This window comes from Equus caballus, chromosome 14, assembly GCF_041296265.1.
Source record: "Equus caballus isolate H_3958 breed thoroughbred chromosome 14, TB-T2T, whole genome shotgun sequence".
Taxonomy (NCBI): Eukaryota; Metazoa; Chordata; class Mammalia; order Perissodactyla; family Equidae; genus Equus; species Equus caballus.
The window spans coordinates 63,253,161-63,269,920 of record NC_091697.1 but is presented as its reverse complement, the minus strand read 5'-3'; the positions used below and the strand labels follow the sequence as shown (position 1 = coordinate 63,269,920).

At 39.9% G+C, this 16,760-nt stretch overlaps 1 protein-coding gene and 1 pseudogene across 1 annotated transcript in view; both read right to left on the bottom strand.

Annotated features, from left to right (window-relative positions):
* The window catches only part of MARCHF3 (membrane associated ring-CH-type finger 3), a 136,327-nt gene that overhangs the window by 111,355 nt on the left and 8,212 nt on the right, over positions 1 to 16,760 (bottom strand). The gene's annotated exons all lie outside the window — the stretch shown is intronic.
* On the bottom strand, positions 16,081 to 16,634 carry LOC138917302 (ubiquitin-like protein FUBI pseudogene; annotated as a pseudogene).

Genomic DNA, 16,760 nt, shown 5'->3' with positions numbered 1-16,760 from the left:
TAGGGCCAGCCAGCACAGCACAACCTACTGGGCAGCCTGTACCTTGGGGACATGGGGTCTACTTACAGGGCAAAGTCTTCGATGCCTTGACTTGTATCCTGGGCCTCCAAGCTCCAAACCTCAATCCTTGTTCTAACAGGCTACTTGCTCACTACTTTCAGATTTGATACTTACTGTTCTGTCCCAGGCATGAATTTACCCTACCACCGTTACAGTTTCTGCCCATCATGTCACCCTGCAGTAATGTCTCCCAGCTGATTCAGTCACTGGTACTCTGGCACCTGGCCACTTCAGGGAGGCAGCATGCCCCCTCAAAGAGAGATGTATTTTCAAAACATGCTGTTTGTTTCCAGATGATCAATTTCTCTATAAATCAAATATACAATATAACTTACTTGTTCAACGAACATACCAAACACCTATTATTGTAAGACTGTTAGTGTTGAAGGAGTAACAAACAAATAAGGCACTGCCCTCACCCTCAGGGAACCTGCCCATGACTAACGGACCACACTGGGTAGATTCAGCCACTCCATCGAAGCCATATTATGGAACCAAAGCACAATAATAACAATGCCTTAGAGTCACTCTAAACTTTATGGTTTTGAAAAGGCTATCATATATATTTTAATATTAATGATCTTAAGTCAAATTCTCACTACTGAATTGAAAGAGATCCTTAACATCATTTAACCAGCTTTATTTGTGCTATCACTATTTCCCTCCCCTTTAATATACCCTCTCATTAACCTTCCTGTGCCCAAAAATTCAGGAGGCATCATGCTTCTATTCCATTCCTTATCTCACATATTCATTATCAAGTCCTCTTTGTTCTGCCACCTTGAAATTATACACTTCTCTCCATCCCCACTGCTGTCACCTTACCCAAGCCATCATCAGATCTTACCTGAATTACTACAGTAACCTCCTAGTTGGTTGACCTGCTTCCACTTATGTCCATGTACAATCTATTTTCCATGTAACAGCCAGTGATCAGGGTGCTCAGAGCATGCAAGTAAGTCATGGTGAATTTGGTTCCAGCAACTTTTAGTAGGCCTAGAACCCTGGGCAGTGATGTAACACGTAGGAGAATGAGGAACAATTTGAATTTGACAGTGCCAGTGACCTCATAACATCACTCCTTTTTGAAAAGGCAAGAATGAATTACTTTATAGAGGGCTCAAGGAAGACAGCTGTAATCATTTGGATGTATGCCACTTGGAGACACTACAGAATGGCCACTACACATAGTGACACATTCCAGAGGGTACGGAATGAGAAATAGAGGAAGACCAACGATGAATTCAGTAGCCTTAGTGAAGAATGACATGGCACAAAAGGATTTAAAGAATGAAGCTGGGAAACCAACAATACCCAGCCACCAGGAAGACATTAACCCTATTACAAGTGATGAGACCAGTGAAGAATTCCATGCACACAGCAAGGTCTTGAAGGGAAAAGATCTCGCATTATCTCAGCCCTGATACCATTTGTCTGGTGATTTGAGAAGACTGAGCAATAGAGATGAGGGTTATATTTAAATTGTTTGTAAGTTTTCAAGTTCCTTCTCCACCACTTGTGTTAAGTCTGGCCTATATACAACTGGCATAGTTTTGTGACTGTGAAAGATGTACCTGCCTGTCACTATTCTTGGTGTCTCTTTCATTGAAAATAAACTGATGTTGTATTTGGATAGGCAGAGAAACTTATATATATAAAAGATCTAAAGGGAAGACATGACAGAAAGCAATTTCACCAGCCCCAAACTGGAGTAAACCATTACTACGGTTAGTCAGGGTTGGTTTGTCTATTTTCTGTACCGATTTAAAAATGGTTACTTATTTTAGCATTCCAGTACTGCGTTGGCACTAAGACCACCACATCAGAGTAGAAACTGTCAACAGGCTATTTCCCAGAGTCTGGATAAGTACACCCTTAGGTAAAACAGCAACACTGCAGAGTGTTTGAAGGGGGTCGGTCCATTAGCATCCCTCTGGCATTTTAACACGCACAGAATCCAACCCATTCTTGTACCACATTTCAGGGTGGGTGAGCCCCTTGCTACAAACTCAGTCCCTTTCATAAATCACATGTTGCTGGGGGTTTAAGATGGAATAAGTTTGCACTGAACCAATGCTTAGCTATTACTACAAAGGAGTACGCTGCTGGCAGGAGAGTCTGCCTGGAGGCAGTGGATCGATAACTAGAGCAGAGAGAAGAAGGCAGAGCCCTGACCGCAAGTCCCACTGGACAGAGCAACTTGAGGACAGAGATCCAGTCTTGTCTCTTTAGCCCAGAACCTCATAGGTGCTCAGCACTCACTAAACGCTTGTTGAATTGAACTGACAGTTGTAAAAAAAAAAAGAAAAAAAAGCCCAGGGGTGGAAGCTTGGTGAGTGGGAAGGAGACTAGAAAAATAAGGGTTTTGAGGTATTAGAGTAAATAGCTCTGGTAGGAAATGAGTGGAGAGAAAAAAATTACAAAATTTACAAAACATAGAGAACCAAATGTCAAAACAGGATCCCACAAACATTTGATTCATACAGAGGTGTGCACGTGTGTGTGTGCACACAAACACACATGCACACACACACGTGCACACAAGCATGGGCAATACCAATGGGGAGGGCTGGCCCGGTGGCACAGCAGTTAAGTGTGCACGTCCTGCTTCTTGGTGGCCCGGGGTTTGCCGGTTCAGATCCCGGGTGCGGACATGGCGCCGCTTGGCAAGCCATGCTGTGGTAGGCATCCCACATATAAAGTAGAGGAAGATGGGCACGGATGTCAGCTCAGGGCCAGTCTGTCTCAGCAAAAAGAGGATTGGCAGTTGTTAGCTCAGGGCTGATCTTCCTCAAAAACAAAAAACAAAAAACAACCAATGGGGAACTAGAACTCGCCAGAGCAACTGGAGGGCAGAAGGGGTTTGGGAGGTGCCCTGTTTGTTTTAGCCTCTGCTCCCAGGACAGGGGGCAGCTGGGGGAGCCTGGGGCAGCCAGTGGGCAAACACCAGCTGGAGGCAGCACTCAGGCCAGGAGCTCGTCTGTGGGCGATGCAGGCCAGGCACTGGGCTCCACACTTCATTCCTTTGTCTCACAGGAACACGACAGATGAATCCTCTTCGCTACTTCCGGAGGAGATCCCATCTAGTCCTATTTCCTAATAGAAACCAAAATTTACCTGACAATTCAGCTTGCTTTTATCATCTATATATAGCAATGAAAGAGCTGCTCTCTATAAATAGGTTTGCAAAACCAGGCTGTGCCTTTTGCAAACATTAAAGTGGAAACGGCCCTGACACAGATCAATACTGCTTGCCTATTTCCCTGGGCTGCTCTGTTTATTTTTAGCCCCTACACAGAGCCCAATATTTGTAGGAAAAACTATATCATCTTCAAGAATATTACCGACTAATGACCTAGGCAGAAAAAAATTTACATTTACTTTATTCCTATCATTCCTTTTTTATAGGAATAAATTCAGACTCGGCAGGAATTTGTTCTACTACCTCATTACATAGATTCAGGCCTTTGGGGAAGGAGATCATGAAGCTTATAAAATTCCATACCTCCTTTATTACTCCCTGTTTTCTTCCATTTGCCAATTTATCTAAGAGTTCAGTTCTCTATTCCACAGGCAAAGAAGTGCACATAAACCCACAGAAAGAGCTTTGGGTTGCTCAGAAATAGGAAGGAGTATGACCCCCTGCCTCACCTCCCTTTCCTGTACATCACCAGTTAGTGCATGAAGGAAACAGAGCTGCAAACCCCAGTGAGGAGCATCACGCGGTTCAGCAATATAAAAGGTGCCTTAGAAAATGCCCTGGAAGCTGAAGCACGTAATTGGAACTTGATTCTCTACAAGGGTTGCCTTACCCCTCTCTGTGTTTCCTGTGGAGTTCAGCATAATGCCCTCCCAAAGCTGGTGTCATTTAATGCTGGTTAAATAAACAAGTTTCTCCTAAACACAAATTGTATTATGATTATTTATTGCACACTGGAGTTCCCAATGAACTTGTGAATTCCCTGGGGGCCCAGATAGAGTTCCATCCTCACGTTTGCATCCTCAGAGACCAGCCCAAAGACTGGACTGACATGTGCTCAGGAAGTCTTGACTGAAAGATCAGATTATGTCATTGCGTGACCCCGGGTAAGTCATATAATGCCTTAGGGCATTTGTGTCCTCATCCAGGAGGTTTAACAGAGTCCATGACAACAGTCATCAATGGGTATGTGAGCGCCCTGAAGTTCTGGGCAAAATTTTATTGGCAGAATGTGTGTTTAATTTTTCTGAGAAGAGGGTACATAGCTTTTATTGTCTCAAAGAATCTGTGATTGTTCTCTGCCCCCAAAAGTTCAACATTTTTAGCCTAGGAGCAAGAGTCTCCAAAATTATTGGATCAGGAATCCCAACACTAAAAAGCTTTTGAACACGCATGCCATGCTCATGTACTAGATATGTATGCATGCACTACATTAGGTACATTATAAAACAAACATCCAAATGACAAAAGTATAAGGTAAACATGAAATAAACAATACTTTAAATATTTATTTTCTCTAAACATTTCCAAGAATACAAATTCTTTTTATTTTACTAAATAATCATTTTATCAAGGGCGATGTGACTGAATATGCTTCATGTTTAAAAAATTCTAGATTTAATTATTTGTGATATGTTAATTTGAAGGTCTAATTCTAAGTTCAAGTTATTTGACATAGCTGGGTTTTAACGGCTGTCGTAGTTTTAAGCAATAAAATCACACACAATGTAAACATTCCCAAACACCATTTTTCACAATGTTCTCTCTATAATACAAGTTTCTTTAAAATTCAGTTATTTTATTATTCTTAAAATGACACCTCGATCTCGGAAGGACAAATTAATTATGCTTCATTTTTTAAAAAAATAACCTCTAGGTAGCACACTACTGAAATTGCTTATTATCAGAGAAATGGTTAACAAAATATGGAACTCTTTCCTTTTTATAAAAAGAAAAATGAATATAATTTACCTAATTAAGAGTTGTCAAACTTACAGATATTTTTCAACAAGATAACCAGCAAACCTCTGTGATGTACAAAGATTTTCAGGGTCCTTTCTCAACTTAATACAAAATATTGTATGGCTTCTACTACACTGTATATTAAAGGTTTGCTTTTATAAAATTAACTACACAGTAACAACCTGAAGCAGTTTATGTACCTCTGGCTTCAACATCACTGCTGCTTATCTCTTGTAACTGTACCCTGGAATCCTTCTCTAAGAAACAGCTGCTCCTTAAGAGGAAACACTACTTGGTTTTTTTCATAAAATATTTTCATAAAGATTGTGAATGAATCTCACTAGAAAGAAGGACTTAGTGTATTTCATCAGTGAAACAAATGAACAAATACAATAGGTTAGATCTAACATCTTACTTGTAAAACAAGTCTTTTTTTTTTTTGAGGAAGATTAGCCCTGAGCTAACGACTGCCAATCCTCCTCTTTTTGCCGAGGAAGACTGGCCTCGAGCTAACAACCATGCCCATCTTCCTCTACTTTATATGTGGGACGCCTACCCCAGCATGGCTTTTGCCAAGCGGTGCCATGTCCGCACCCAGGATCCAAACCGGCAAACCCCGGGCTGCTGAGAAGCAGAACATGAGAACTTAACCGCTGAGCCACCGGGCCGGCCCCTAAAACAAGTCTTTTGCCCTCCATAGCTGTTTTGATACAGTATTCGTTTCTTCAAGATTTCAGTAATATCTTCAATAATACTTTCAACAGCATTTTCTAACAAAGAAACTCATTTTATATAGATAGTTTTCAACACATTATCTTATCTGGTCTTATATTAGGAGGAAGAACAAGTGTTTCCTAAAGATATGTAGCTTTTTTACTTTTGCATACAAGTAAAACTCTTCAAAAGAGGCTTCAAACACCATTTAGTTTAGTGAAATTTTGTAAAAATTAGAAGGTGAATTTAAACAGTGGTTAAAAAAAATTTGCAAAGGTTATTCTCCATGTTTTTCCAACCACGGTACCTTCATATTATCATTAGAAAATTTCTCAAGGCAAAGTATACACTTCCTTCCAATATGTTCATTCTTAATGATATTAGATGTAAATCCATATTTCAGTTAGTCATCTCGATAGTTTTGAGATGTGGGGACCAACTTCTGATCAGAACTGATGGTACTGTTATTGGTTTTAACTCACAATTTGGCTAACAAAGAGCTTGTCCTAGAAGGACATGTCAACTCCATTTTCATATTGTTCTCTGTGCTAGCTTGCACAATGAGTGATACCAACAATACATATTTTGTTTTTATTTTTGCCAGAATCTTTTAAAGCTATTTACCTTGTTTTTTTGTTGATTGCTAGTTTAATTGAAACTAATTCATATTCTGCAAATTAATTTAACTGGACACATACAAAAACAATGCAACATGCTGTAGACAAGTGAGGGAACCAGTGTCAGTCCTTGCATGTTGAAGGAAATCCACTCATCCCTCAGAACACAGTGCCTTTTGACCTCAAGAACAGGGGAGGGTGTAAATGTCAATTCATATATTACATGTTAGTAAAACTTAATTTTTCTTATTTTTGAGGTATAAAAAATGAACAGAAGTTCCAGTATTTTCTTCCTATGCTCCAATGATTTATCTTACAAACTCTACTTTGGAAACCCTAGTCTAGATAAACTCTAGTACCATTTCCAACTCAAAAATTAAAAATTAATGGAGGTTCTGCTAGAAGGGCACTGGCTCTCATTGTTTGATTGTTCCAAGAACTCCTGGATAATCCCCAAACTTATGTTTCCTGGTAGCTCCGGAGAAACCTGCCGTCCAAAAGCCCGCTGCGTGAGAAATGAAGGCAGGTTACCTAGGTGAGTTTTCTTCTGCTGTCACCCAGAAGAGAGTCTGGTTGAATCCATCCACAACTGGGTAAGGTCGACAAGTCTCTGTCTCCCATTAGTCTACAGTCACATACCCCACAGAAGGACGGGCAATTTTCAGCCTCAACAAACATTAAAACATGTGATTGTGATGTGTCTCAAAGGAAAATTATTCAGCACACACAAATTTCACTTGGAAGCCTTGACAGCTGCAAGTAGGAGGGATGTGATGGGGTCATGTGTTTTCGTGGTTGCTTTTCTAGACAGCTCTATTTTGTGTGGGAAGAAGAAACAAATTGTGTTCTATTGTGGAAGGGAAAAGTCTTCTAAATTTAGAGTCTTTTATCACCTGGATTATTTTCTTTGAACATGGTTTTCTACAGCTGCCATGCCGAGGGGCAGGAGCAGGAAGTCCAGTGTGCTTGACTGAAGCCAGTGGTAACAAAGTCATGTGCCAGGCAGCGGTCAGACAACCCAGTCCTGTGACCAAAGCCTATTTCAAGAGTCTGAAAGGATAGTCATAAACGTTTAGGAGAAACGATTTGTATAGCAGCAAGATCTGGTTACCCTGAAGTAAAATCTCTTAAGGCGCCAACTTACAACAATGTAGGTAGGTTTTAAAAGAAAGACAGATAAGACCAAAAGATGATCTCCAGAATCGGTCCAGTCAAATTTCCTCCATGAAAACAAGCTTCTCTCTTGTTCTTTAAGAACTTCTAAGGAGATTCCGAAGTCTCCAATTCCTTTCAGAGGTAACCCACTCTCACAACCAGAGTCCTTCACAAAAGCTAAGGAGAATTCACCCTTAGGAAATTAAGTTGGCTGGCTAGGTCTGTGTTTGAGGAAAGGGAGGTGCACAGAATATAGACATCAGTCAGTGCTTCTTTCTTTGGAATAAAATTTTATTAATAAAAAGAAAGACAACAAGAAAAACAATCCAATCTAGGTTTTTTTTTGTATTTTAGCAATTCCACCAACGTTATGAGACAAGATAATACAGGGTTACTTGTATCTCACTTAAAATTATAATACCCTTGTTATTAGGTGTTTTAGAAAGTGACAAGATTGGCTCTTATAAATGATGTTTTTATTCATGCTACTACTTCCTTGCACCCAGGTTCATAAGTACTGGTATTGTATTTCCTATATGAAGGGACAGAGGTTATTAACTGTGTAAATCTTGACTGGGTTCCTGTTACACGTTTGCATACTGGATTCCCTCTGTTTATTTTCTCATGAAACTAGACCCTCCACACCCCACCAATCACTACCACCTCACTCCTCCCCTGCCCCTCAAAGTCTTGCTTCTTCTTGCAATAAAATATGAAGCTTACTGGTTACTCTTGCTTAGAATTTGTGATCAGACAAATTGTATTTGAGCTCTTCCATACAACACAGGTAAAAGAAACAGCCCAAATAGCAACTTAAAGAGATAACTAGTAACCTGGTGAGTACTGCCCTTGCAATTAAAAGTTGCCAACTAGGAAATTTTACATCTTTCTCCCTACAAAAAGGAAAAATAAACAGACTTAAAAGATTAATAGAATCATATAGTGTGAATGTCAGGACAGGTCTAGAGAAATGATCCACTTCCCTTCCCAGATGAGGAGCGTAAGGCCCAGAAAGGAACCTGGGAACTTACTCTGCATCCACCTCTAGTCAGAAGCAGAGCCAGATCCAGGCTCAAGGTTCTGACTGGGGTCGAAGCAGAATGGGGGACCTGGCCCACTGGTCATTTACATTGCCATCAAAGTGACATCTCGAGCAGTAACTAAAGCTAGATAACCAATTTTATAAGGTGGAAAGGAGTTCCATGAGGCCCACAAAGATTGAAATATTCATTAGTTATTTGTATATTCTTGAAACTAGAAAAGGGATTTTTCAAAGCAAAAACCTATTTCAGACACTCCTATATATTTTCCACAGTATTCCCCCCAACCTCTGTCAACTGACAGTCTCTGACAGAGACCCAGAAAATGAGCTAACTCTATAGCTCACAACTAGCTGGCTTCACGACGGGCCAGAACCAGGCATACCTAATGGCGCAACCAGGCCCAACTGCCACATCACTTGTGTTGTGTCCAATCAGAAGCCAACAGACCTCTTACTGCCAACTGGAAACTACTCCCAGAATTTTGATTCCAGAGGGATGTCTGCAAGAGCTGTGCTTCCAACCCCTTTTCCAACATACCAGCCCTTTTTGCCCAACAGGAATAAAAATCTAGGCTCTGTGTTTAAGCTGGAAAAGGAATAAAGACTAAAAACACTGTCAAAACACTTTTGCATTGAGCCTCCACACCTCTTACCTCTCCTCTTGAAAGTTATAACCTGCATGAAATGATCCTAGTTCAAAGCAGAATGTATTAATCTGCATTAAGGACCTTTGAAAACAGGAGCCTAGGAAGGCCTCTGAGATTCAAGCAATGAACCTATCCATGCAGAGTACACGGAATCCACAAGCCAGGGTACTTCTGTGAAGGACTCTGTGCTGGAAGTGAACAAATGCTCGGTGCTCTAATGACAGATTCGAATGCAATCACCTCGGCATGCCTCCATCTACTCATCCAAAGAACTGGGAGCTCTCTGGGCTTGTGTTCAACTGCTTCATCTAGATGAGGGCACGGCTTCTCTCAGAAGCCAAGGTTCCATCTTGGTCTGGCCACCCAAACAATTCTCTCTCATTGGGCCAGACACAGGACAGCGTTGCTATTTTTCCCTAGCCTTGTATTTAAAAATTAGAATATGCAAATGTATGCAAAATTAGGTACATTCTGTGGAGAAAATTCCCACTTACAAATAAAAATCTTTCTTAAATTTTCCAAAAAAGAAAAGGAAAAGGTAACTGGATTCCCTAAAACTATACTTTTCCCTCATATCCTACACCACCTCACTTTCAAATAGGAAGATAAATGAGATTTTAAGAGAATTCACTTTTAACTGGTTGCTTGTTCCTTGTTAGTGATTTCAAACACCAGGTAAATTGATAGCTATAGTTATGACTGTACATAGCTGATACTGTTTCCCATTTATACTTTTAGAATGTAAAGGCTGCCATTTTAATTGGTATTCAGAGGTCGGCAAACGTGCAAACCCAAGCAGTTCAATTATTTTGCCAAACTGGGAAAGTGAGTTACCTAGAAACAAATGGGAGTGACAGATTAAAAGGCTATTCTTGCTAATACTTTCAAATTGGGCTAAAGTTAGTTATACCCTGTTGAGTCCTTGTACTTAGAACGAACAATGCAGCAAGCATGGCGAGACATACTGCTTGGGCCTCTAATCTTAGCTGTGACATTTCCTGTCTCATGTTCTACCATCAATAGTGACCTACTTGCTATACCATGTGATTTTCCAACTAGGGCTTTTGATGCTCACACATGGGAAACACAATTATTTTTATATTTAGCACAAAATGTCGCCATGAAACATTTCAAATGATTTCCAGTTCAAGATATCCACACTAATCTTGATTTGTGATAATCTTTTTTGCTCTGTTAGAAACATAATAACAGTTATGACTCACTAAAAACAAAGCTTTCACCTCTTTTTAAAGGAATGTGTGAAAATGCTAACTTATATTAGTATCTAGTAAATTGAAAACTAACTAGCAAAAAGTGAAAGAATCATGACCTGGTTACTTATCTTGTTTGAAAAACTGGACACAAATGATTTTTGTTGAAAGTGATAGGAAACAACTCTGCTAGTTATCATTTAGGTTTGAAATGTTCAGAAAAGTGAAAATAACTTACTAATGATGATAAAAGAGTAGACAAAAACTAACACTCCAAAATGGAATAGTAGTTTCCAAAAAGACAGAGCCACAGGAGTTGTTAGGTAAAAAACTATGGGCAAAACTAAAAAGCTCACCAAAAAACAATGCATAATAAGATTACAAATACCTAGCAAGAGAGCCTTCCAATATGACAAAATATGTCTGACAGTAACTCAGGAAAGTTGATTTACTAGGCAAAGTAAAACTGTCATACACAGTTTTCAAAATTAAGAAGAAAGCCATCATTGCAAATTTATGTATGTATGTGATGGCAAAAGACTGTTCAAAATTTTGTCTTTTCTTGTTAGCTTTTATCCACAAACCCTAAAGAAATGAACAACAGGTCCTACATTCTAATGAACTACACTTGTCTACTGTCACTTGTGAATTAGCAAATTCTCAACACTCAACCAAATCTCCAAAACAGATGTCAGGAGTCTGCAATACACCTATTTAAGTGAATTTCCAAAACTCTGTGGCTACACCAGCTAGAAAGCAGCTGCTTTAGTGAATCATAAAAGACCTTTCAAAGCACAGTGTTCACACATGGAAAAGCACATGTTCTACTTTGCCTCTGCCAAAGAAGCCTCACTGCCATCCCCCCAAGTACTTAGGAAATATTCCAGCAATGTGTGTGTACCCATTATGGATTCCTTCCCATTGCTACTGCTTTTGCTATACATCTTCTATAACTTCATGCTGTTTCCCACCCACACAGCTTACAAAGCAAAAAAAAAAAAGAAAAAGAAAAAGAAAAAAAGAAAGCCTTTGTTGAGCCATAAAAGAGCCAATGTACTGTATATGAAAACTACCCTGTCAAAGGCAAGCTCTCAAGAGCTTACATAGATTGTGCACCTAACTTACATAATAATGACACATTGACCCAGCCCTTTAATTACCGATCTCATTGTCACCTGGACCCTTATAGGCTCTTACCCAATTATACACCCAAATCTACTTAGGTTATAAAGTGAGAAAGAGAGTACCCCACCAGGACACACAGGAAGAAAGTACAATGTGAACAACATCAAAACATCCTCTTCCCTGTCTTCCCCCTTCAGTTTTTTTCTGACTTGACTCTGATGCAAAACATAAAAACAATCTGGAAGAACCAGATTAAAAATTACTCTCAAACATATATGTATTCTATTCACCATAAAATTTAGATCTGCTTTTGGAAATCTGATACAAGAAGTTTAGCTGAGGAGTATATTTCATAGTAAGCGACTCTACAGGTTTTCGTGATAGTGGGGACCCCAGGAGGCAGAAAACCGTGTCAAGTGGGTTTAGACTGATACTTTGCACAGAGAGAGACACCTTAGCTTGCAAGGTCACCTGGGGAAAGATCCAGGGAAGATGAGGAGGTGGGGGGAATGTGAAGTTCTTGTCAGCGTTGAAATGATGATTTATTTAGTTGGGTTGTAAAGTCACACTGCAAGCTTCAGAAAATAATGGCTCACAACATATTCAGTAAATGACATAGCAACCCGCAGAAGGACAGAGAAAGAAAGAACACAAAAGCAAGTATTTTAGTGGAGAAGGTTCTGAGCTGAAAGACAGAGCAAAAGGACTTTGGAGGAAGGCACTCTGCTTCATTTCTGTCAATCTCTTCCAAATCAATATGTGAGGTAAAGCTATTTTTCAATTTGCACCTTCATAATTATTTTAGAATAATTAAGAACAGAGTACTAAGAATAAATCATTTTAGTAGATACATGAGTTCAAATGAAAAATTATGGGTAAGCAGAGAAAACAATTTTACTTTAAGTGAATTTACCACTTCAAATTATCATGCAATCATAATTCTCCCAATTTACAATTTATCCTTATATGTATACCCTCATTTTTTAAGAGTTTATGCCCAATTAAGGGAGTTGGAATCCTTAAAACTATAATCAACATAAAAAATAAAGCTGAGTATTACTCAAATTTCCTTCTTGTGCCAAGTTCTCTTGACCTCTTATGTAACACTACTGTAGTAAGCCTATCTTTTCTCCAAAGAACTTTGATATCTATATCTTATTTTATCCTCAAAGAGAGAAAGAAAGAAAAGCAAGCTTTGTTAGTTTTCAAGTTTTATAGGAAAAAAATCTAAGGTGCATGTACTCAGCTCAAACGACAATTGGCATCTTACTGTACTCCTAGTGTAGGAGATAAAGACTGACTATGGATCATTAGAGGTCAAAACTGCTACATATTCATTTCTTCATTAACTTATTCACTTGATTACTCATTCAATTTACAAATACAGACAGGGTCTCTGCCCTCATGGAACCTATATTCTAGAGGGGGAGACAGAGAAAAACAAGTAGACAAAGAGGTAAATTGTATAAGACTGTGCCTAGAACCTCAAAGAAAAGAAAAATGAGGAAGAAACAAAGAACTGGGTGGGGGAGGTCTCCTATAACAGATTAAATGGGATAGTCCTGAGAGGTTCCATGAAGAGGAGCCCTGAATGGAGAGGATGTAGCCACAGGAACCGGGGATGTGTGATCCAAGCAGAGGGAACAGCAGATGCAAAGGGTCAGAAGTGGGAATAAGACGGGCTTGTTAGACAAATAACAAGGAAGCTAGTGTGGTTGGAAAACTGAATGAGGGCAAGAGGGTAAGTAATGAGGTCGCAGAGATGGGGTGAGCCCATCACTTAAGGCCCTGCAGTCGTCTTGGGACTGTCTTCCAAGGCAAAGGGAAGCCATGGAGAGCAGGGAAGGGACATGAGCGGATGAACCTGAGTCTAAATCCCAGCTTAACCACTCAGTAGCTATGTGACGTAAGCAAATTACTAGCTACTCTTGGATGCTAAATTTCTAATTTATAAAAGGGCACTCAATAAATAATGGCCAGTTACAATCATCAGTAATTTTATCATTATTGTTAATGCTATGATATGTAAGTAAAGTTAATAAAATTTTTTTACATTCAAATAGGCCTATACTGCAAAATAACATATCAGAAATATAGAATTACTGAGCACTAAACAAATTATTTTAATCTTTTTTATTCAATAATGATCATATATTTATTGAGTACAAATAGACATAAATTAGTGCATTCAAATTCATTAGGGTTTATTGTGGTTCTAATCAGAATAATTATTGATCTAGGCTCATTTCTCTGTCCTTAATTAGCATGCATTGTGGCTTTTCTTTCTCTGTCAACCTAATCTTGCCATTTTGTATCCAGAAATGTGTAGCAGCTCATGGTACCTACCAACTACACAGCAGTCATAAGGGCAATTTCATGGTTACCTTCCAAGTCACAACGTGTAGCAGACACTTACAATTGCCTGACAATATCTCTTGCTCCTTGACTTCCATATACATACTTCTTTCTTACTAAAAGAATCTCAATTTTGTTCAAATTCACCTCCCCTCTCCCGCAGGCAGTGATGGCAATCTTCTCACTAGTGACTGATTTAGAGATGGGTTTGTGATGCTGTTCTGATCAATGAGATGAGAAGAAAGGTCTTCTCAGATTCTTCTTGGTAATGTTTTCATACTCTTCAAAAGGAGACCCAGGAAGGGGGTATCCATTTTCTGTGCTCTAGACATTGGCATACCCACAAGTGACATCCAAATGACTGCAGCCATCTTGCAAACAAGAAAAGAACCTGTCTTAGAGTGAATTGGTCCCTGAGGACAACAGAGGCAGAGAGATGAAAGGAACCTGTATCCCTGATGATGCCATTGTGTCACTGAATCAACCAATCCTGCTGTCTGTCTGCCCTACTTCTCACATGAGAAAATATACTTCCCTTATTGTTTAGGTCGATTTGAGTTGGGGGTTTATGTTATGTACAGAAGGTCTCCTAGCAGGTGTAACATATTAACTCCACATGAAAATTTCCCTTTGGCAACATCACTCATTTCTTTGTGTCTGGGAAGGTCTTGGAATGGAACTAGAACTTCTGACTCTAGCTCAGTGAACTCCAACAATCCTGGATATGGGATGATACAGCATTTTAACTTACAACACTAGGACAGTCACCTGGAAAAGCCCAAGGGAAAAACACCCTCAAAATCACAAAAGGAAGATGGTACTCTGGCATGGGTAGCTGGTACCAAATGGTCCCTGAGTGTGGCTTTCCCAACCTGTTTAAAAACCTTGACTTTCACCTCCTGCCTGCTTAGGACATCTGTTTTTCACCCCAAACCTAAATGAAGTAAACCTTTCATTGGTCTTTTTTTTTCCATAAGGCTAAGAATTCTGAGCCCTTATCCAATTATAAGAATTTCAATAGAGACCACATAGGACTAGCACAGATCCCAGGCACAGGCCAGATGTTAAGGAAGCAGAAGCAGCTTCACACTCCACTGGACAAGAGGATTAAGGGGCAGAAGCAATCCAGAGGAGAGGTACAAAATTGTGACTTGTAGTCAGGAGGCAGACCTGCCTGAAAAGGAAGGGGGAAATACCATGATCATCAAAGGACAACAGCTGTTTTTTTCTAGCTATGTAGAGTTACTTTAAAACTGAAAATATTAGGGACCAGTAAAATAAAATACCCATCTTACAAAAAAAAGCATATATGATAACTGACTGTGGAGGGAAAGGATGGAGCAGGATTACTGCTTGAGGAGCTGCCAGTTGGGGCTGGGAATCAAGTAAAAGATTACATAAATGTCTAATAGTTCACAATAAGCAAAAAAGCAGTATGGCTCGAAATCATTCCAGTCTAATAAGCATTTTTCCTACAAGAAAATTGTGGAATTATAAATTTAGCACATAATGGGGAGCAGAAAACGTAATGCACACAGATATCATAATTTGTACAGTATTTGAGAAACATTACTTAGAAAATGGGGTGAATATTATAACTGGTGAAAATTTGCTAAGAGATCATAATTAAAACAGAATAGTACATGGTGCCTTAGCTCTGGAAAGGGTCACTATCAGGATTCCAGTTAGTGTCTTCATTATAAATCTGCAGCGAAATGGAAATTCATTCAATGTGCGGATGGTCTCTAACTACGTGACTTAGTCAGGGGCAGGAGAGTGGCAGAAAAATATCTGGAGCGATCAGAAACAACACAATGTAAGGAGGTAGACCAGGAAAAGTAACCTGAAACTAGAAATAAAAATTAAGTAAAATAACTGAAGGAGAGAAAACTGCAACTCACTGGCAATAATTCTGGAGGGAAAGAAAAAAGTGACAACTGTTGACATCAGCTACAAGGTAGCTCACAAGAGAAACAGACCATGCTTGGTCAGAACAACAAATGAAGAACTTATCAACACAGGCGCATCAGTCCACATGTCTTGTTTTTAAAGAAATTAAGGAAGCCCTGCCCTTCTTTTCCTCATTCTGTGGACACCTGTCTTGATTTTTGTAGAAAGTCCTCTCCTTGGTATAATGAATATGTGTTGCTAGTAGAGCCCTGTAATCTACCCCCCAACCCCTTACCCAACCCCCGCCCCGGGCTAAGTGGCTTTATTAGAGAAAGCCAGGATTACGAAGGATTTAAGAGTTGGCATTAGGGCCTTTCTTCTTGCCAAAGGTGGGCACAACATTGACAAAGTGCAGCTTGTACAGCATCCGCTGCTTGCCCCGGCCTGTCTTCTTTTTCTCCTGTTTGGCCACCTTCGGAGCTTGATCTCTTACTTTCCCAGCACAGGCCAGGGAACTTTACCTCCAAGCTTGTGGCCAGATAATTCCAGAGTGGTCAGAGCCTCCACCCTACACCGGCCTAGGGTACCTAATCCTCTAGGGGCGTTCCTGCCAGGAGCACAACTTGATCTCCTGGAGTGATGCCCTCTGGCGAGGCTACATGAGCCTTGATTTGTGGGTTCTCCTGGCTGGTCACCTTGAGGGTGTGTAGCTCCTGGGTGTGGACAAAAAGCTGCATGTAAGGAGTGAACCAAGGCCACCACTGACACTTCCATGAAGATAGAGTCAAGAAAGAGCTGATCTTGTTTTTTAATAACAGAAAAAATGAGCAGGAGATGGTAAGAGTGATTAGGCAGGTAGCGGGGTGGCAAGTAAGAGTAAGGTTGGTGAAAAGTGAGGTTGTGTGAGCCTCATTACTTTTGCACTGTGTCAGGCCATCAGAGCCTGTAATATCCCAGGGAGAAGAAGCCACATTATTGGGATCTTTTTCTTAGTTATCAGAA